Genomic DNA, 22901 nt, shown 5'->3' on the forward strand with positions numbered 1-22901 from the left:
TTTATTTCTTACCAGATGTTTTTGTTTTTCAGAAATGTATTATATCCATGGGAAAAGCTAAGCGAGTCAGGAACTCTGGGCTGAGGTGGGAAAAGAGAGAGGAAAAGTCCAAGATCAAGTGTGGAAAAAGTCTAAAACATATTGAATGCAAAGAGGGATAGGATGTGAGTAGAACTCGGAATGCAATATGAACATTGGTGTTCATTGAAGTTTTGCTGCCAAGTGATGGATGGCTGAATACACAGCCTAATACTTATAGTTGTGTTAACAATGGTACTCTCAAGCTCTTAGTTATACTGGTGGGAAAATATACTTGATATGATTCCATTTTGTTAATAAAAGCTGATTCTGCCTCTGACATCAAAGTATATTTCTTTAAGAGTACAAATAATACAAGGAATTAAGATGTTAAAAAGCTGAAAGCTCTAAAAATTGTTTTCTTCGGCAGAGCAAAAACTACTACTTTGCATCGAGGAACCCAATTTTTACTATTTGGTTTCCAGAAAAACTGAAAGAAATACAAAAATAAAAGACACAATAAAAGTGAAAAAAAAAGGAGAGCAAAGGGAGAGAAACAAAAAAGAAAAATGTCAGTAATTTTTAAAGTATAGTTTGGTAAGGGTGGCTAGGCAAATCAATAATGACAAACTAGAAAAGCAATCTGGGAATGCAGACCTGAGAATGCAAATTTAGCCCCATATTTTGACTTACACCGGCAGCTAAAAGTTACACATGATCTGGATTATTGTGTATCAAATTGTAATGAATTGCTCCTTGGCATGTGGTGCACCTTTGATAACATTTTCCTTAAAATCTTTTAATAAATTTATAAATAATGCCCAGCAAGTGTCAGCAGCCTCTGGTGTTTGTTCTGCTCTCGTCTTCTTCTTTCATTATGCTTTCTTGTTTAATCAGCAGATCGAGACAAAGAGCAAGGCATGGCTCACCTTTCCGTTTTTTTGTCTTCAGTATAGTAATTCTGGACTTTTTTGAGTCCCATGCTTAGGCTGTTAATAGTCACTGCTGCCACCATCTGGTTTAGGAAGGAACTGCTCGATTTGCCAAATAATGTTACAAGACCCTCTAAAAAAAAATCCATGCATCCAGATTAGAATCCTGCAACGGTTCGGGTACCCGCGGGTCCCCGACGGGTCACCCGCTAAAATGCTCTTTTGCGGGTGAAAAATACATAAATAAAAATAAACGGGTTGGGGGTCGGACGGATATTTTTTTAGTGCGGGTGGGTAGTTGGTGATTTTTTTTTATGCGTGTGTCTTGTTATGGACATCAGAAATGTTATTTTAATCAGGCACTGGGGTCACCCTTGTTGTAGCTTAAAGCCCTGCCGGCAGTGTGGGCTTCCTGTTGGGATCTGGAGGTTTGTCCACTTTCTCCACCAGAGGGCGCACGAGATCTTCTGGAGCATGCGCCGACCGCACCACCTGTCTCTCATCTGCTCATTAGGAGATCCGTACTTAAGGAGGTGGAGGGCTTCACTCCAGTGCCAGAGGGTTTGCCAGTAACGGTTAGCTAGCCTGAGCCAACCTGCTTGTCTTTGAACTCAGACTTTCTGTAAACCAAACCTGATCCCGTTTTTCTCCTCTCTGCCTTCCAGGTTGATCCTGCCTTAATACCTGAAACTCTGGAGAGTTTCTCTGCCGGTGATCTGTCTGCTCGTTCTCAGTAGGACTCTGGAGAGCAGCCTCAGTCAAGTATTCTGCCTGGCCGCTCTTAGAAGATTAGTAGAAGGAAAACTCAATCTGTGATCTGCCTGCACTCAGTAAGCTCTGCCTCCGCCTCTGCCCTCAGCCTGCCGACAACCTCTGGACCCTCAAGGTTCCCCCTCTCTGCAGCTCTGCTCCATTTCCAAACAGGTACAGACCTGAACACTCACAACCTGCAAAAGACCTGGACCTCCACTAATCTCTCTGTCCTCCTCAGCAGTGAACCCACTCGTGACCAGTCAAGCCCCATCTTGGATCTGAACAAACTTTGTACATTTATTATTAATAAATCTTTGAACTTTTTCATCTGCCTCCGAGTGTTCTGCATGTGGGTTAGACACATAAATCCGAACATGACACTTCCCTCCAAAAAGGCCACAGTCAGTGCATACACGTCTGCTGCAGTGTTAATGGCGCTGTTTTGCAGCGCAGCGTACTATAGCCTATTACTTGATGTGTTAACGGGTCGGGTTGCGGGTTAAATATCAACGGGTCGGGTCAGGTTCGGATTTGAATTGAAGATATCCGCGGGTGACGGGTCGGGTTCGGTAGTCATCCTAACGGGTTCGGGCGGGTGCGGGTTGGTAAAACTCGACCCGTGCAGGACTCTAATCCAGATTATGATGTGGATCAGCACCAACATTTATTGGTGTGTTCCTTGTACTGAGGTGCACCTTTGGTAAAAATGTCATTAAAATATATTCATAACTTTTCAAGTTATCCTGTACACAGACAGACAAACAGAGAGACAGACAGACAGACAAACACACACAAAATCGACTAAAACATAAGGAGGAGAGAACAAGGTAAAACAGAAAGGGAAAGCGTGTGGGTAATGTGGACAGAAAATATGTGCAGGCAACTGACACACACAAAAAATACAAAGTGGCAAGTGAGACAGAAGAAGTGACAACAACTGGAATGGCACATCCTGTGAGGGATTACCCTGGGTTCATTCTGCAACCATGATTACAGCATGAGGAAAAGATTAAGGCGGCTGACCACCGAAGCGTAAGGACTGGCTGATTTATTTTTCTTCTCTCTGTCAGAAAAAACAGCATTTCACTATGACAGGCGCATCCATCATGTATGGGGGAAGCAACAGCTACCATTATTGAGCATAATGTCACATAGACCACTTACAGTGCGGCTAAGGCATTCAGGTGTCACGGCAACGTAAATAAGTTCTAGTCAAGACTGAAATATGCAGCAGCTTAACGCCTGGATGGCTGCTGTCTGTACAGCTGAAGTAAAGCACGCTCATAAGCCACTGAAGACAAACTTCTACTTCTGTCATGGCAGCCTCCTGCTATCTGTGTCTGAAGACATCATGTAGGTTCTGCACAACATCTTTCAGCAGATATTAGCGTCAGTTTAACATCACCTAATTGCATAAAAAAAAAGAAAACAACGTTATATTTAGAATGTTTTCAATTTTCTTTGAGGCGAGCACATTCTTCACAAACGCAGAGAGTGCATGTAACTGCAATGTTCATTTTCTCTATGCAACAGTGAGTGGGATAAAGGGTCGACTTTTTAGCAGAAGAGCTCTCTGCCGTGATTCATCAGCAATGAGACTAATCAGGGTGACGCTGCAGGCAAACTTTGTGAGCTACATAAACACAGGTGGTGGTGTAGGAGGGAAAGACTGCCATCAAAGAGAGAACAGTGAGGCGAGCGCACAGTCTCGACCCTGTTTCTAACTAATAAAAAAGAGTTAAGAGGCTGCAATACCCCCTTATGTCAAGAGCTTCCCTATCTGACTGCAATAAACCCATCTAATTTGCTGACTTCTTACATACTCTTATCACATTAAGAAGTATGGTAGTATGCATTTTAGAAAATTATGTTATTGTAATCTTAACTCTATTAAGTGCTTGTGATACTGTTTTGTTTTAGTTTTTTTTGCTCTTAATTCTCTTTCTCTCAGTTGCTATTACAATGCTTACACCTCTATCTGGCATTTAGCATCTTGGATCAGGTTTGGGGATCAACTGCAGAAGGACTCCATACAACAAAATAAACATCTAATGGGATTGTAAAGCTTGAACCCCTTTCTGTAAAGATTTAAAAAACAATCCACCGGACTTGGTTTCCAAGATTTGAAGACGTTTCACTACCCCTCCAGGAAGCTTTCTTAATTCAAATGTCTGGATCCACAGTGAGTTTGAGTCTTTATATAGACAAGGCCTTGTATTGCTTGGAAACATGCAAATGGAGACCGATGAGTAGGTCATTTGGTTCCATTGTTAGCCTGTAATATCTGAAACCTGTCTATGATTCTGAAGGTCGGTCGTTAAAGGGGGAGGGATTGTTGTTAAAGGGGGGATTGTCTCCTATAATACTTGAAACCTGTCTATGATTGTTAAGGGTCGGTCATTAAGGAGGTATTGTTCACCGGCTGAAGAGAGGAGGTACTTTGTTCCTCTGTTATGGGTTTGGGGATGTGGTTATACCTGGAAGGGATCATCTCTACTTGAACCCCTTACATCTAGTTCCACTAATACCTGTGCTTCCCTGTCATATAGCAACAATTAGATGTCCCTGTGTCTCACCTGTTTCAATTATCATTAGTGTACGTCCATATCTCTCTGTGTACATCTGCTCCTAGGGCTTTTTAGCCATTATCAGATCCCCCTAACTTGGCAATTAAGACTGATAATACGTACCACTCAGGTTTAGTTCTCCACATTGTTAACTTGTGACTCATAAAATCAATTCTGTTGAGGGAAAGGAGGGACATTCAACAGAACTGATTGGGCGAAGCAACACATAGTGCAGACTTACCAAAGCTTGGTTTGAGGCAATCAAGGCAATGAATAAACTAGCAGCAGACCCCATGAGAAACCACAACAGCTAGGGCTTCAATGCTCTTTAGGTTCCTGTTTCAAAGATTCTCACTAAACAGATATTATGTAAGCAACAACGCATATGTCCTCCTGTGCTGCTACTTTTATTTTGATTCAGTTATGGACTTGAAAGCTTTTGCTTTTAACACAGCTATATGATTAGCCATCCAGTTTTAGGTTTGCCCGAAACAGTTACAGTAGTAGCCATTCAAAATTTCCCCACTTTCCTTGATGGGCCCTTGGCTGGTCTTTGGCAGGTCCTTGGCATGTCCCCTACCATTCCTTTTTAAACATCTAAAATATTCTTTCTGTCATGATTTGTGGACATTAAGATCTAAAGAGAAGCATTATCTCCTGGTCATACTCTGCAATTCAGTGAAAGGGTGGAGTCAGAGTAAAAAAAATATGCATGCCTATGACAAGGCCACTGGCTGGAAGTTGGGGGGAATTTTGCTGCCATTCGGCTGGCTTTTGACAGGGAGGGGCAATCTTGAAAGGCTGCTACTACAGTATAAAGTGGGAGGGGGACATGAGGGATTTTTGTACGTTTAAGACCACATATATACCATGAGAATTAAACTTGCAGGCAAGGTTAAGATTCTGTTGCTGTAATCCCTTCATGCTCCAGGTGTTTTACCCCGTCCTTTACTCATGTTCAATCCTGGTAGCTTGTTTGCCTTTTTACTGATAAATATCTACTTTGTTTTGACCTTGTATGCCTGCTGCATGCATTAAGGTCCTACTTGAAACATGACAGTACACATTAATACACAGACTGATACTGTAACAATATATCTGTGGCTTATTGTATGGCCCTTTTACAGACAGGAAGCCTAGTTTTTATTTGACATTATGATGAACAATGGGGTTGTAAGTTCAATGTCTGTCATGAAATACCAGCTCCAAGTTGAGGAAAAGGTCTTTTGGCTTGCGGAGCAGATTTTCAAAGCAGTGCTTCAAGTTCTGGAAGTGTTACATTCTCTCCAGAGAACATGATTAACAATAGATGCCCTGGCAGAAACAGTCCCTGTTCATCCTCTGCATTGAGACAGAGTGGATGGTCTGAATTGCTTCAGAAAACGTCTGTTTGGTTTGTATATCAGCTGAACTGTAAAGTCATTGTATTGTACATATTTTGTGACCACACATACCGGACAGTGACTAGCTGCACACAGAATAGTATCACAATGAAATCACAGTCATCATGCAAGCAGAGACCCATCTCATATGCAGCAGTCTTAATTATAAGACAATAAACTCATGGAAGCAGTAACAGTTCCAAGTGCAGTTTTGTATGAAAGTATATTTTCTTAATTCTCATTCCATCAGATTTCAATATCCCTCCACCTTACCCCAACCCTCCACATACACACCAAGATGCCTGGATGCCTGGCAGTGGTGGTTATGGGAAGTTAAAGAAGAAAGCAGAAACCTCAAGCCGAACCACTCACTCTGAGCCTGGTCCCTTCTGGAGGTTACTTCCTGTTAAAAGGGAGTTTTCCTCTCCACTGTTGCTACAAGCATGCTTGGTGTGAGGGATTGCTGTCAAGTCAATGTGTCAATGCTATCAACTGTTTTTCCTTAGATAAAAAACTTTGAATCAATTTTAATGTATGATCTGTTTGAATTCTCTCTGTAAAGTGCCTTGAGATGATATATGTTTTGAATTGGCGCTACATAAATAAACTGAAATGAAATTAAATTGAAAAATAATTTGAAAACTGTACTAAGCTGATATATTTTGATCATGTTTTAGCAAAACAAAATTGAAAAGCTTACAGTAGTTTGTCAATAAATGATTAACCCAAACCACTTTTCAACTTGACTTAGATGTGAGGAGACCTCTCTGTTGGGTTCACCATGTACTCTACAGCCACATTTTCACGTCAGTTTGACAGAAGAAAAGCTTGCTTGAGGGCAAAGCCCTGGAGCAGACGGTGATCAGAGGGCAGTTTTCAGCAGAAGAATGATGAGGGAAATCCAAATAGTAGCTATAAAAGAAAAGAAAAGCTAACATTTTATACAATTTTGAAGATTCTCTAAGAAGAGGCCATAATCTAATCAGTGTAAGAAAGCAATCAGTTAGTATTAGGGGTATAATATGAAGTTTCTCACAAATATTTTTTCTGACTGTATTTGGATTTGAATTTCACACAGACTGATGTTTTTTTAAGAAATTATTGCTGTCAATTATGGCAACACTTTCACTTCCAGCTAATGAAAATATACCAATGTAATATTGCACTTTTATGGCTTAACCCAGACCCTTACCCTAACCCTAAACCTAACCCCAACTCCAAGAAGAGAACCTTTCCTCATGGGAACCAGTCGCTGGTCCCCACAAATACCTATTAGTCCCCAAAATGTAGCATATTCCTGGGAAATCGTCCCCACATGGTAAGAAAAACATGGCCAAACACACACCCACAGAAAAAAAAAATCAATACATACATGAGGGCTTGATGAAAAGTACACCTGTTTAAAGTTATTTTAATTGGTATTTAGTACACACAGAGAGAAAATAAGACCAAGTGATAACGACGTGTGACTTTTTCCACTACAATGTTTTTGGGATGCAAAAATATCACTCTTTTGAACACATAATGTTTTGGGAAGAGAAACGTTTTATTTCGCTGGGTCTAGCAAACCTGCCGGACTACTTTCGGCTTGACCAAAGCTGGACGAGAACTCTGCTCACAGGATGCTGCCAGGGGTAAGTCAGTGTGATTGCATGACACTGGTGATGGGGATGCCATACAGATTCATGTCAAAAATCCCGAACTATCCCTTTAAGAGCAAAGATATAAAAAAAAGGCCCGTATCTTTCATGACAGGTTTGTTAATGTATTTAAAATTTAGAAACTGAGTTAGAAAACAGTGAACAACTCATCACATCTTTGTGCATTTGCTGTGGCTATGGCTGAGGAAAAATACAGCTTTTTGAAATTAATGATCTGATACCACTAAACGTACTACTTTCTGTCAAATTTTGCCACAGTTGTTGAATCTGTAGAGAACAGGTCTGTCAGGTTAAAGGATGGGAAACTGTTTTAAATGTTTGAAGCATAAAAAATATAAGCCAAAATCACTTTTCTCAGTTCTATTAAGAGAGGAACTCCAAAGCGTTCACAAAAGGAACACATTAGGAACAACCAACAGCTGCATTAGGATTGAGACTAAACCTCTTAGAACTGAGTTCCCTTCATGTATAGCACCCTGCAGTAGCCAGCCAATACTTGCCTTTCTTAAAAAAAATATGAAAAAAGATATAACCCAGAAATTTCAGCTAATACCAATGCATCATGGTCATCATGATCAGATTAGAAAGAATTAAATCTCCAACACAATACATATAAGAGCCCAGTAAATGTACAACCATGGAAGTAAGAACGGCAAGGCAGATATGAATGTATTTACCTTTGGTACTTTTCAAATATTATTGGATTTAGAAATAAAAGGTTTCATTTAGAAAGAGAAAACGGGAATCTGTTTTTAGGAATTGTACAAGATTTTTGGAGAGCACATAATGCCTAAAAGTAGGCGCAAATGAAACAACGCCTATAGGGTTACAAATCCTCTTTGCTATTTCGACAGCTACAGTATGGTGCACAGTGAGTCACAGAAGGCATTCGAGGGTGCACAGTGCTGACTGATAAAAACTAGGACTTAGAGGCAAACTTGTAGGCACAAAGGAACAGAGGCTCTCAGGCAGATACACATAAATTTGCATGTACGTGCATGTTACGCACAAACACGTGCACACACAACCACACCAACACACACACCCACCCAAGGAACACATTCACAGCCTCACCCAGCCTTGAAATCCGTTAAGACTGGGGGATCTGGCAAAACAGCTCATCCATTCTGCTTTTGATCTATTCCCCATCTCCAGCCTGCAAAGAGCAAAGCGAGAAAAACAAAAGAGGAGAGGGGACTGCTCGTCTCTGAGAGACCAAACAAAAGAAAAAATGAGACGTACACAAAGGATGCCGGTGTGTGCAAACTATGGATGTGAGTCTGTGCTTTGACAAATTCAATATGGATTTCAATGTGCAATTGCAGATTCGGCACAGGGGATATCTTTAAGACGGATGATTTGGGAGGTCTGCTCTGATCTCATTTGACTTGTTGGACTTAAATATGTAAACCTTAGTGAATTCAGCTGAGTTGATGTGACAGCTTAACCCTGAGTAGCACAGGTAAAGCGTCTTCATTCATCTTCTTCTCTTCAATTTTTTGGTGAGCTGTAGAAGCATTAACAAAAAAAGAACTGTCTCTCAGTGTCTTCACAGACACTAACTCATCACTGGCTCTACCTTTTGCTGCAATAGTTGGTAAAGTTTGTGTTCTGTAAACCTTGATCTATTTAACATGATTGTTGAGCAAGTTTGGCTCCCAGTTCTTATTAAATTGCTTATTTTATTGTTATCAGCTGAAAACTTGGACAATATATTCAGTCTATTGCAGCACCTGATTCTTTCAGAGGTTTTTCTGAGAAACTGACATGATGCAGGCTGCTAGATCGCTCTGCGTACACAAGCGCCTACAGACTCAGGTTTCTTTGAACAGTGACATAGAGAAGCACAATGCTCCTTTAATGAGGCATTTTGCCATATCAGCAAACCTTAAAGCAAAAACAACAGGTAGCATTTTTTTACTACATTAAGTCAGTAACAAGTTATTCGAAGTTGGTTGCAGAAAAACTGACAATAAAACATTTTCCACAGACAGAAAGAATAACGAGGGACACAATCAGGCTGACTTTGGGTGAAGTTGTGTCTTTTACAGTTAGAGATAGCAAGTGAAAGCATATAGTACATAAATGAGGGGGGGAACTGAGGCCTGTTTTTTATAACATGAATCATCAGGCTGAGTAAAATTATTTGCTGCCTATTCCAGCACACTGATGGAGTTTGTTAAAGCAAACATTATAATTATAAGACCTTTGTACAAATAAACATCAGGTAGTTCCAATACATTCAGCTATTCACAGCAGGCCTGTTTATCTTTTACATTGTTTAGGACTCCATTTTCATTTCTTGGAATATAATTGACTGTGTCCCACACCATAAATACCTCAGGGTAAATGCGTCTGAACTGCACAATCCCCGCTAACAACATTTAGCATTTCATTAGATTTTAACAGCATTTCCATGTCCATTATGCCTTCCTATGCAAAAACCTAAAAAAGTTGACAGAGGGAGAAAAAGAGTGGAGGGCCATCTCATTATGGAGAAATCACGATGGCTGGTTGGTCAGTTGCTGAAGAGTCTTTGGGAATGATTGACAGGTGGCCTCAGGTCAATAGTTAATGACATTGGATCATTGTCGTGATGATCGGCTAGTTTAAGCCGACCTTTATCGCTAAACTTAGTCTAAACTTAGTCACATTTTATCCAAATATTTTAGTATAAGGAGGAGTAAATGCTTGACATGATGCAAAGTGCCATCCTCTTTCGGTGCGAAAAAAAACAAAAAAAACCAAATCATTACTCCTCCACCACTGTGCTTAAAAGTTGGTTGCTGTTATGCTGTTTCACAGAGCATATGGTCTCACCTTCATTTCATGTTCAGTTGGTCTAAGATGTTCAAAAGATTTGGAACACTTCTAATCATGATAAAACTTCGTCCCTTCTCAAATTTGCGAGGAGCAAAATTTGCTTCTGGTCCCCACAGGACATGTCCTTTTTGAAATTCTTCCAAAAAAATTAAAACCAATCCAATAGACTTGGTTTCCAAGTTTGACGTTTCGCTTCCCATCCAAGAAGCTTTTTCCAATTCAAAATGTCAGGAATAGCGTTGAGTTCGAGGTTTTATACAGCAGCCCAACAAAGCCTTGTTTTTGCTTTGAAAACATGCAAATTGGAACAGACGAAGGGGTGCGCAATACCCCGTACCGGTCTGTGTGTCTGAAGGTCGATTATGAAAGGGGATTGTTGGATTGGCTGGATGGATGAGGTCCTCCACTCTGCTGTACATTGTAAGCTTTTGAAAGCTGGAACCTGAGTCCATCCCCTCTGTTTGAAGTTTTTTTTTTCTTTCTTAACATAGATGGCTTCCTTCACATCCCTCTCAAACCATCTATTTTCTTTATCCAAAATGTGAACATTGTGGTCCTCGAAAGAATGCCCTTTGTCCATAAGGTGTAGATGTACCGCAGAGTCTTGTCCAGAGGAGGTAGCTCTTCTTTGGAATGACTATGACCTGGATGACTGAGAACTTTCACCAGCATATTCCTAAAATTGTGTACTACACAAATGCCTAGATGCTTTAAAGCAGCAAACAGCCAATAATACTGATTTAAAGAGGTGGTCACAAATGCAAATTATCCGTCAAATTAAGTGCAACTGACAGGAAGCACCTGATCACAGTATTTGAATCTCAAATCCAAAAGAAGCAACAACTGAATAATTAATGTTAATGCAATGCATAAAACTATATTAAAGAATCTAAAAAAAAAAAAATCCAACACAGGGTGTTTTACAAGCCTGAGAATGACAGCAGCCATTGAACCCCTGCAGCAAATCCAAGTTAGTTGGCATATCAGTGAAAGAAAATAAGAGCCAAAGCAGACATTATTAGTCTAGTCATTCACATTCTGGACAGATCTGAATCAAACCTCATCACGTGATGCCAGACATTCTAAATGCACATCAAATGCTACAAATTAAACCAAATCCATGGCTTGTGATCAGCCGTCACGCATATTTGTTCAAATTAAATTAAACAGAAATGAGAAGGAGGCTAATAAAAGTGAAGGAGTCTTTTGCTTAGAGACAAGTTGTGTTTTTCTCAGAATTCATAGCTTTTCTGACCTCCGGGGCTGTCTGCACCACTCAGGACATTGAGCTAATAACAGAGACAGCTATGCGTGCTGTAAACCAGTAGCAACAGAGCTCCTCATAAACCAATCTGCAGTTCTATGCCTGAGTGTTACATACATTACAGTGAGGGCATGTGGCCTTTAAGCTCTGAATAGACTTTAGACAGCAGCCTCTACATAAAATAGTTTTTCTAAACAAGATTTTTATGGTGACATGATGAAAAAACATAACACATCTGAGGCGAAGACAGAGCGTGAACCAGAGAGTTTAAAGACGCATAAAAAAGCAGATCAAAAGTGGCATGAAATGTATTCAGCTGTATTGAATTTACTCATTTAATTTAAGGGACCATGGACAAGTTTTTATTTGTCAGAAGAGCAGAAGAGTGCCTTCAGCTCTCACAATACAACCACTGCATGGGGAAAAAAAACAAGAGAGAAAGTGTGTTTAGTGGCTGATTTTCAAAAGTTAACATGGTCTGACATGCTGCTGCAACATGCCACAGTTCTAGTGGCTCGAAAAATGAACTACACACGCTTTAACAAACAGGCACGCACAATCTGCGGCAATAAGATAACAAAAAAAAACACCATGATGTTCAGCTCTGATGTGCTTTTCTTTATTATTTCTGGGATGTGACTTGCAGGAGATAAAACAGTGGATGAACTGAAATTGTAATATGAAAGTTATTTTCAGTAAATTTATAGCCTCGTAATGTAATCGAAAAAGGTGCTTTGAAACTTTTCAAGGGACACTTTTATACATGATTCAGATGAACAGCTGTAGAGTAAAATGCAAAATAAAAACAATTTATATCATCACATATTCTTTGCCCCTAAAGGCGAGCAGATGAAACATTCCCTCAAAACTGATCTGTTTCTAGAAGTGTGCAGACATTTTAAGCTTTTGCTTTTTGTGACAGAAATATAGTTTCTATCCATATTTGTACATTCATTATTTTAGGAAACTGAACACAACATGCTGTGTTGGAGCTGCAAGACACTCAAAGGAAAGATTGCTTGGTTATTTGAAGCAGAGGTTTTGATTTAGTTGATTAAAATAAATGCATTTGCAATCATGAGTGGGTTTACTGTTTGCAGTGTGACGGTTGCACTGACATGTGGAGCCATAAACTGTAGATTGCAACCAACTGATTGCACTCTGTTTCTGCTTGTGATAATTTACAAAACAACACTATCATGATTATATGAGCTGCTTTAAAAGGGAATGTGGCGATAATAAACAGCTGAAAGGCATATATTTGTACTTAACAGCAAGTCAGATTTCCAATAAATAAAATGTAATGTTTGTTGTGCATTTCTTTGTCAGATGTGACAATTTTACAGCAAAAGATGTTAATTTTAAGTTTAAAGCGAAATGATAATTAATAATTCCACAACAAATACCTTTTATTACGCTTTAAGAAGATCCCCCATTTTTGTTGTTGTTGAAATATGATTATTTTTTTAATGTTTCATGAGTTTTACTTAAGAAGCAATAATTATTTTCTGATAAAGTGTCATGGATCATCAAGATTTCTTTTTGGGAGGGGGCAATCTAATTATTTGTGTTCTCTATGGTCAGCGGGGGTTCTTGTACGGTATTAGTTCTCTGTCATGGATGCCTTTGTTGCACTGTGTCTCCTTAGACACAAACAACATTTTGGTACCCCTTATTTAATGAAAGAAAATCCCATTATGCTCAGAAAAAAACTTGAATATAATAAAATGAGTAATAATAAAATGAAAATTCAATAAAACACAAAACAAATAAAAGCGGATTGCTGATTTAACTGTCAGTTATTGTAAAATTGGTATTTTAAATCACCACTTCCAATCATTTATGTTGAGATCCGTTATTTTTACTGAACAGCAATTTTAGTCTTTATTCTCTTTTATACACTTTTAGCTCTATTTTTATGTAACTCATTTTGCTGGTGGTGCACCAAAATTTCCCAACTGTGGGACAATAAAATATATTTTTATTCTATTTTCTACTCTAATGTCAGACATTGCTTTTTAATATTGCTTCAATAGAACGACTTCAAAAATAAACTAACAAAACAGGTCTGGACAAAAATGATGTTCCATTGCATTCAATATTTTGTTATTCAACCTTTTAAGGGAATCACTGCAATCAAACAATTCCAGAATCTGTCAATGAAACTTCTGCTCCTCTCAGCAGGTGTTCTGGTCCACTTCGAATGAGTAAACTGCTCCAGTTGTCTGAGGTTTCAATGGCGCCATGTTTCAGCTTTTTCTAAAGATGTTCAATAGAATGACTTCCTCTGTCTTCTCCCATTGAGGCCACTTTGGATCAAACAATGAAGAATGGTGCAATCTTACACTGATATTCCTTGAGCTTAAAGTTCACCTTTATCTCTTTCAAAGTTTTTCTTGGATCTTCTTGGATCTTACCATTCGTATTATATGTCTCTTTGATTTGTCATCAAATTCTCTTCCGTAGGCACATTGAGGGAGGTAAGCTCTGTCCATGAATCTTAAATTTCTGAATAATATGTGCAAATACAGTAACAGGAACTGCTGCTTGGAGATGGTCTCACACTCTTGTCTATAATTTTATTTCTAAGAAAACGTTCACTTGTCTGGTCCATGTTGAGTGTCGTACACACCATGTCACCAAACAGTGACTACCTGTAGTCCTATATATTCACTCACTAATTACAGGATTGCAGACACCTATGATAATAATCAGTGGACACACCTTGATGACGTGATCTTTTTTCACATTATTTTCATTCTCTTCTCAGGGGTAACATCATTTTTGTGGCCTGTTTCATGAGTTTATTTGTCCAAATTGTTCTTTCAATGCAGACAGTAGTGGCTGTTTAAAAATTACCCTGTTTCCATCATGGGTTCTTGATTGGTTCTTGGCAGGTTCTTGACTGGTAGCCGACAGTTCCATGGGGATAATGTAATTCCCTGCAATGACGTTGTCAGTGAGGCCTCACTTCTAAGCTGCCAGACTGTACAGAATATCTCAAATACCATGTATTTCAATAGATTGGTAGAGTTACAGTAAACCTTGACACTCTCAGCAGAAAGTAGGGGACCAGTCCAGCAGCTGGAACTTGAAAGCAAGTTTGCTGTAAGTTGGAGGCCATTCGGCTGGCTTTCGGCCTGCACTGGAACTTTTAAACCTCTACTAATGTACTTCTTTAAAAGCATGTCTGAGATTCTCTTTTTAATTTTCACAGAATCTTTATTTATTATTACTTCACATTGGCGGTTTTTCTTTTATTAAACAAATGGTACTGCCAGTTTTGTCCACATGTGTATGTAAAATAATGGCAAACACTTTTTGAGGTCTATGGTGCTTTGAATGTTACTATGGGTGTTTTGTAACCCTGTGGATGAGTCATCATTGGCCCATTGAATAATTTTGATAGGGCAGGCTTTCCTTGGGAAGGTTTGCTACAGCTCAATGGTTAATCTATTTTCAGAAAAAAAAATGTTTTCCCATTCTCTATTGCTTGATGCAAGGGTCTTTGAAATTCTTTGCAGACTCAAAGTTTCCCATTTGTACTTATGTTTTTTAGATTGGTGTGTTGGTTTATGTCAGCTTTTATGCTATTGCAAGTTATCAGATTGCCTTGACTCTATGGCTTATGCAGTAATTGGATGCTCCAAGTGTCATATCTTTACTGTTGGTCACATTAAACAAATATTTGTTTTTAGTTACTAGTTTCTAATTTTCTAGTAGATTATTATTAAGTTAATTAACAATTTCAACATGAATCTATATCTGTCATGAGACATCTTTCAATAGCCGTAGTTAACATGCTTCTGTAGTGAAACAATAGCCTTAGAGAAAGTGTCTTAAGTAGCAGCTCTAGTGTATTCAGATCTAGCACCCCTATCAGAACTGGTTAAGAACTAATCATCTGTGTTGAAGCCTGAGGCAAAGACAGAGATCAAGCCAAGCCCTGGCATGCTGAGCTACATCAGTCTTCTATATTAGGTAAAGGCTCAAGATCTTTTTGAATTTGTTAACCTGCTGAGTTCACACCCAACCTCCACTCCTCTGCTGCAACTAACCTCTAACTCTCGCTCTTTGCTGTACCTGTCCTTTTTATTCGTTCTCTCTCTGCAGCATATAAATTGACCTGAGTACATCTGCATCTACGGCGGCAGCCAGAGTAATGGTGCTCTCAGAGACAGTTTGGGAGCAAAGGCAAGAGGGGAGAAAAAAAAAAAAAGAAGCAGATTGCTGTAATAAAGGTAGGAGAAGTCCTGACAGGAAATAAATAAATCCAAGAGAATAGGCAAAGAAATTGAATGAGAACATTTACCCAATTACAGACGGAAGTCTTGTGTAAATAAAATGGCTCAAATCATTTCATGCAAATTTAGGCAGTGCCCATTTGGCATCTATGCATGTGTGTTTATCTGTGGGTGTGTTTGTATGTTTGTGTGTCCGCATCCACACTAAAAAGAGAAGTGAATACCAGGAACTCTATTTTCTTTACAGGTGATAAAAAATATGTTTATCTTGACTTTTTCTCAGAGGTTCATGACACAAGGTCACTTGAAGAGTAAACTTCCCCATGAGTGTAATTTGAATAAAAGTGTTTGGATACTGAATTCAGGATATTTGACAGAGTGCCTAACCCACAGCAGTTTACTGATCATCAGGGGACATGCAGGTGCTTGAAAATTGGATCAGAAAAATCCCACGTATTCTGGACTTAAAAGGAGAAAAAAAAAAACCTCAAAGTTCTATATGCTGTAATTCCCTAAATGGATGGATGGATATGTGGAAGCATCTATGGATGGATGGAAGGATGGATGGATGGATGGATGATCTGTGGATGGATGGATGGATGGATGGATGGATACATGGATGGAAGGATGGATGGATGGATACGGGGATGGATGGATGATTTGTGGATGGATGGATGGATGGATGGATACATGGATGGAAGGATGGATGGATGGATACGGGGATGGATGGATGATTTGTGGATGGATGGATGGATGGATGGATGGATACATGGATGGAAGGATGGATGGATGGATACGGGGATGGATGGATGATCTGTGGATGGATGGATGGATGGATGGATGGATACATGGATGGAAGGATGGATGGATGGATACGGGGATGGATGGATGATCTGTGGATGGATCTGGGATGGATGGATGGATGGATACATGCCTTTTTTTCCATGCATCTAAAAAAGGGATTAAAATCTGCAAATACAAATATGTTTTCATATTTATTGCTTTACTATACTTGATCAAATTTTCCCACATTTCTGAATTTTTTGGGCTGCGTAAGAACCTTTGATGTAAACAAAAATAAACAACCACCAGTAGAGAATGTGCTACAGCTTTTACTGTTGTTCCACAACAGATACATTTAAACATTCAATTTAATGCTGCATTTGGACTTCGATTTTAATTCCCACTTAATTTGTTGTGCACAATTTCTTTTGTAACTGGCGCGTCAGTTTTGTTGTCACATTTTAGTCTAATTAATGTTGAAAATAGAAATTATTGTACTGTTATTGTTTGGTTTATTTATTTTCTAGGGAAACTTAAATTATTCAGAATCTAATAGAGCTAGAGCCTAAAATTATTTTATCATAAATCGTATGATGTTTGGTACTAGTATCGACGGTAACATGCTGTTCCCAAACTGAAGCATCAGCAGCGTTATTAGTGCCATGCCTTGTATAATAATAGATCTGTCAAAGTTATCACAGGTTCTTTTACTCTGAGATATTGAGAGTTCCTCTCATAAGAAATAAAATTACACCAATATAAAATCTCTACCCTCACAGCCTCTCCTCCCGCAGGTGCTGCGCAATATCTGTGTGTCCTCCGGCAGTGAATCACATTCATGAGAGGTTCAAAAGTTAAGATATCCTTTCTTGCAGCAGTGCATGGAGATATGTAGAGAATTATGATGTGCATTCCTTAGTGTTCAGGCGTTCCTCACAATTTTCTGTCTGAGGACCAAAACTACCAGAATTACATACTCAAAAAATCCAATGCAAAGAGCACAGCTGAACGTTTATAACAAAACTCAGACTGGCAAAGAAAAAAATTGGAAGTAACCTCAAATTTTGGACTAAATTGGAAGTTGGTAATTACCTCATTTGTATGTAAACTACTATAAAATGGCAAAAGAAAAGGTTTGAATAGTTCATTACAAGGAGTATGACACCACTCTAAATATTAATGTTATCATTAGAGAAGTCCTTAACAATGAGATAGAGAACAAAGTTTGACAAACTATAATATAATAGTATTTTAAAAACATAAAATAAATTCCAGCATTTCCTTTAAATCAATTCATTTTAGTTAAATGTTCGTTCGATTAAGATTAGAATTATAAATTTTGATGCACAAATGACAATGATCTTTTAAACAGTAGATTTTAAGGTGGTCTATCGATTAGAAAACCTGAAGTACTATATCCCTTTAATATGTTAGAGTATAAAAATAAGAGACTTAAAAGCATAAAACAATTTTGACCCTCTGGAAGCCTTTTAAGTGCATCTTTTGAAATTTGTTGGTCACTAACTTATTGCTCTATGAGTGTTTTCAACCATCCAGCCTCTACAATGTTCAACCAGATGTTTGCTGGAACTTCTCATATTCATAAGTTTAATACTTTATTTAACTTCTAAATGTTCCAAAACCTTCTCCACCCAAGAAAATGATGTGAAAAGCTTTAGCACTTAGCAAGTTTATTACTTTCCTTTACTTTTACTCAGCAATTTAAACTTGGTCACTTAAGGTGCTTTGACTCAGAAGGACAAGCAATCATCCAGCAATCTCAAGGTTGCTGGTCAATTCCTGCTTCCTCCTGGAAAATAATGATGTGTCCCTGGGCAGGTTGCCTAATCTTAAGAATCCTGCCAGTCTGTGTATGAATGCATTTGAAGTGTGGTTGGGCGAATGTAGCTGTAGCATTAGGCAGAGAAGTCATTATGAATGAATGAGTCCATCCATCCATCTACAAAGCCTTTTTCATACAGACTCAGAATTTTTTCTCTACATCTTACCTTGTTTACAAAATTCCAGCTTTAGTTTATAAAGCATCATCTGCTCTTCAAGGTTTTTATTGTTTCAAACCCTATTAAACCAATATTTCTATAACAAATTTAACTCATTAAATTGTTTAAACATCATAAAGTATATATTTTTGTGTTAAACGTTCTTTTCCCTCAAAGTAGGTCTATATAAAAAAAAAACAAAAGTGATTAAAATCTACAAGATGCAAAGGCTCCCATACAAATCCTCAGCGTTATTTAGTCTTATACGATGCTGTACAATACCTACTCTATGCAAACAGTTAATTGCATTTACCTATTCTATTTCAACTTCTTAGCACAATTATATTGGTATTAATACAGCAAGGAAACCCTAATAGAGCAACACCACCTCATTATGATGTGATATAATCTGGTTGAATTGTAAAGTGCCTATAGATGACATGCATTGTGAATTGGCGCTATATAAATAAACTGAATGGAATTACCCTCTTTTGGTAAGGCAGTCAACTGGCGCATTGTCAATCTGCCAATTGATTTACAAGAGCAGCAGCCCAGAAAGGAAACACTTTCTTCTGTCTTTGCTAATTTTATTATCCTTTAGATTTGTTTGCAAATATATAGCATGAGAAGGGCATTAAAATGTAGACTGCTGTACGGTGTACATCTGAGAACATTTTCAGATTTTAGGAAATAAGTTATAAGGTTTCAAAAATAAATGAATAAATAGATTTCAGGTCTTATGAATAAACTTATCAGGTCTTAGGGCTCAGGAAACATTAGAATTACCTTTTCATTTCAGTGAAATCATCTACTAAGCAGAGATTTGAGTTGTACAAAGCCACATTTCTGTCTACAAAACATATTCAAAATGTATTATGGATAATAGAAAGCATAGTAGAACAATCAGTGCAGATGGGTTTGTACCCGAGACCTGAGAATTTCTTTTATTGAGACTATATACTTTTTTTTTTTTCTAAAGACCTGATAACTTCTTTCTTGAGACCTGAGCATGTCATAAATTGCACAACGTTGATATGTGGACTGGTATGATAACTCTGAAGCTGAGTCAGACTGATATGTTGTTTAGATATTACAGTTCAGAAGAAAGCAATAGCTAAAATTGTTTTCAATTCTTTCGTAGCTTAGACCAGTTAAGTGTGACATTTATTTATATATTCATTTTGGAGATCCACAGGGCTATTGTACATGAATCCTCTCTATCTCTGTCTGCTTATCCTCTCTAAAAAACATCACTCTGAGAACATTCTGTATTATAAATTTCAATGAATTGTCTACTGGCAATAATTATGCAGGTGTAGATACATACATTTCCATTGCAATTTAATATTAAATGACACATTTCATAGCTTCGATAAACATAATTCAATAAAAACGATCAAATATGTTCATTGTTAGCAATGAGAATTTCATATGTGTGACTGGGTTTCTTTTTTTTGTTTTATGTATGCTGTTATACAAGCTAGCCTTTTTCAGCACCATTTGCACAATTTATTTTAATTTTTATTAGGCCTTGTTAGTTTAACTACTCTCTTGCAATAAAACCTTAAACTGCTTCAGATAGAAAACAAAAATAATTTGAACGACACCTTAACAAATTAATTCTGTAAATATCATACTTTTTATCATTATCAAGGACGGTGCCAACTTGGAATTTGAATAGTGGACTATAAGACTTTGAGTCTTAACTTTATAGTTTCCAGGTCCTAACTGTGAATATTTTTCAACATGGAGAATTATAATAATAATATCTTTAGAGTTTAAAGAATAATTTGTTTCTTTGGTGCTGCAGTACATGTTTTTAACATTTCTTCTAGGATTGTTGAGGCACAGTTTTTCCTTTTTTTTTTTTTTGGTTGTTCTTCTGCTTAAGTGAGGGATCTAAATACTTCCTCTGTCACTGCACCAGTCACAGAAATGAAAACCTCAAGAGATAGCTGGCACAGGAACACTGATTCCCAGTCAGTTAAAGTACGTTTCCTTCAGCACTTTGACTCATTTCAAAGCCTTGCAGGCTTAAATAATGCACTATCGATATGGAAGACTTTCAGAGCCAAATCTTTCCCTGTGTATTGACTCTCGTAAATAAGCAATGATTGGGAACAATTTTCTCAGTCATGCTGCTGTAGGCCTCTGACCTTTTTCTCTTCTGGCAAGTGTTTCCAGCTATATAGCCATAAACTGCTGCCTCCTTAGTAGACATGTAGAGCCTGTCCAACTGAATCCCAGACTCAGACATTTCTTTCTCTACCCTCTCTCTCTCTAGAGGTAGCTCATGTGCTGAAGGAGTGATTAAGTGCCTCCATTATTAGACTTAATTAATGACTCTTTTTTTTTTTTTTTTACCAGAAACTGGCTGAGAGTTTTCAGCTCAGGGCCTGTCTGCAGTAAGCAGATATGCATATATGTTTATTCAGTGGTTTACATACAAGTATGTAATGAACAAATTATGAGGAAAAAAGTAAAGAAACAAAAACTAATTCTCTCATAAAGTTGAGAGTGGATTCTCATTTGCAGTTTGATATATTTGTCCATAATAGAGCCCAGAACCTCACAAGTAAACAGCTTGTTTTATTCAAACTGAAATAGTCACTAATCTTGGAGCTTCCTTAATTAATCAGCATGTTCTTGTCAATGAGCCTCATGTAGAAAATGAGAGTTCATACCCAGGGGCCGGGGGAGCTGCTGAGAGGCTGGACCATTTGGTTGCTATAGCAGCTACTGTACAGTGTGAGCTTTGAACATGAATAAGGCATGCCTGTAAATAAACTACACTCATGATGACACAAACACAAACTTGTTGGTTCTCTTACAAGCAATACAATAAACAAATCCATACCTAAAACAAAGTGTCTATTATAAATAAAAAAAACAATTGCGAGCATAAAAATAAATCTTTTTTTTATTATTTTGTGGCTGAGCCTTCTGCATCAATCAATCAATGCCAATGAGCAATCTCTGCACGTCTCACAAAGTCGCCTGTATTTGCCAAGCAGTGCTTTGGCCCACTTCTTAGCAAACTGCTCAGGCTGTCTCAGGTTTGAAAAGGTTGTGTCTAAACACTGCAATTTTCACATCTTTTTATAGATGTTCAACAAGATCAGGTTTTGGGCTCATGGAAAGCCATGGGAGAATGGCCCAAGTTTATTTGGAAGCAGTGCTTTTTTTTAGCTTTGTGTTTCCATGACTTATGATATATTAATTTTCTCTGCACAGATTTAAGGTTTCCTTTGAGCAGATATGTAGCCCCAAATTAAAAGTAAGCCTCCATTATGTTTCAAGGTAGGTATGTTATACGGGATAGAATAAAAAGGTTAATAACCATTGCAGACTACGTTTTACAATCTGGGTAATCAACATCATCAGGGCTTCTCTTCTCTCCATAAAAGGCATTTCATCACAGCGCTGCATCTCCCGAGCCTGTAACATTATCAATGACCCCTCCCACCCACACCAAGAACTGTTCTCCATGCTGACATCTGGGAAGAGGCTTCGCAGCATTTGATACAGGACCTGCAGATTCTGCAACAGTTTCTTCCCCACCACGTCAGACAGCTGAATGTTGAAAAAACTCTTAATCATGTCACAGACATGTCATCAAACTGACACCAATCCAAAACCTGCAAAATAAATACCATATATATTTAATTTTCTCCCACAGTTTGCATTTGTTCACTACTGCACTTTAAGAAATGGGAATGTCATGAGAGCTGCACAAAACGAAATGTTGTTTTGTATACATTCTGTATATGCAAAATTACAAAAGTTGTCTAAGTCTGAGAGAAAAACAAAACAGAATACTTAAATATATTAGATAAAGTCTAAACACATACCTATCTATGTATAAATCCATCCATCTGTCCATCCGTGCATACATGCATGCATCTATCTATTTTCTTTCACACATTTGTAGTCCTCTTTATGTAGCAGCAACCTCAGAAACAAATTAAAAAGTCTTCTTTAAAACTGTAGCAATTTTACTACTCTCACATCAAAGCCAGTTTTATTGAGTGTAAATGTTATAGACATCCTGTCCATACTGTAGATTCTACAAAAACTAAGTTGTGGATCTCTGCAGTACTTTCAGATAAATCATTTCCCTCTTGCCTGCTTTTCTGATTATTGCTCTAACCCCCCAGCCTCAGTTTAGGTGGACAGTTATGTCTTGGTAGGTTCACTGGTGTGCCATCGTCTATTCATTTAAGGATGATGGATTAAACATCGGTCTGAAAGATCTTCAAAGTGTGGTATATTGTTTTATAACATAGTTCTGCTTTAAACCTCTCAGCAACTTTCTCCCTGACCTGTCTGCTGTGTTCTTTGGTCCTCATGAGGCTGTTTGCTCACCAACCTTCTGTTATGAATCAGCTGTGTTTACCTTGAAATTAATTACAGGGAGGATTAATTTATTTACTAACTAGAAAAGTACTCTGAGAGCGCAGACCTCTGCCAAGCA

General features: G+C 38.1%; 1 protein-coding gene and 1 long non-coding RNA gene across 3 annotated transcripts in view; one reads left to right on the forward strand and one right to left on the reverse strand.

The window, feature by feature from the left end:
* The window catches only part of grik4 (glutamate receptor, ionotropic, kainate 4), a 413635-nt gene that overhangs the window by 64801 nt on the left and 325933 nt on the right, over window positions 1–22901 (reverse strand). The window lies entirely within an intron of this gene.
* Window positions 32–22103, forward strand: LOC119782847. Of its 2 annotated transcripts, none has more exons than XR_005280717.1 (3): window positions 32–164; window positions 21662–21727; window positions 21835–22103. It is a non-coding gene; the product is annotated as an uncharacterized LOC119782847 (long non-coding RNA). The 2 variants fall into 2 exon arrangements; XR_005280716.1 differs by lacking the exon at window positions 32–164 and adding an exon at window positions 15512–15641.

Source organism: Cyprinodon tularosa, unplaced genomic scaffold (assembly GCF_016077235.1).
Source record: "Cyprinodon tularosa strain WSP-4 unplaced genomic scaffold, ASM1607723v1 ctg198, whole genome shotgun sequence".
Lineage (NCBI taxonomy): Eukaryota > Metazoa > Chordata > Actinopteri > Cyprinodontiformes > Cyprinodontidae > Cyprinodon > Cyprinodon tularosa.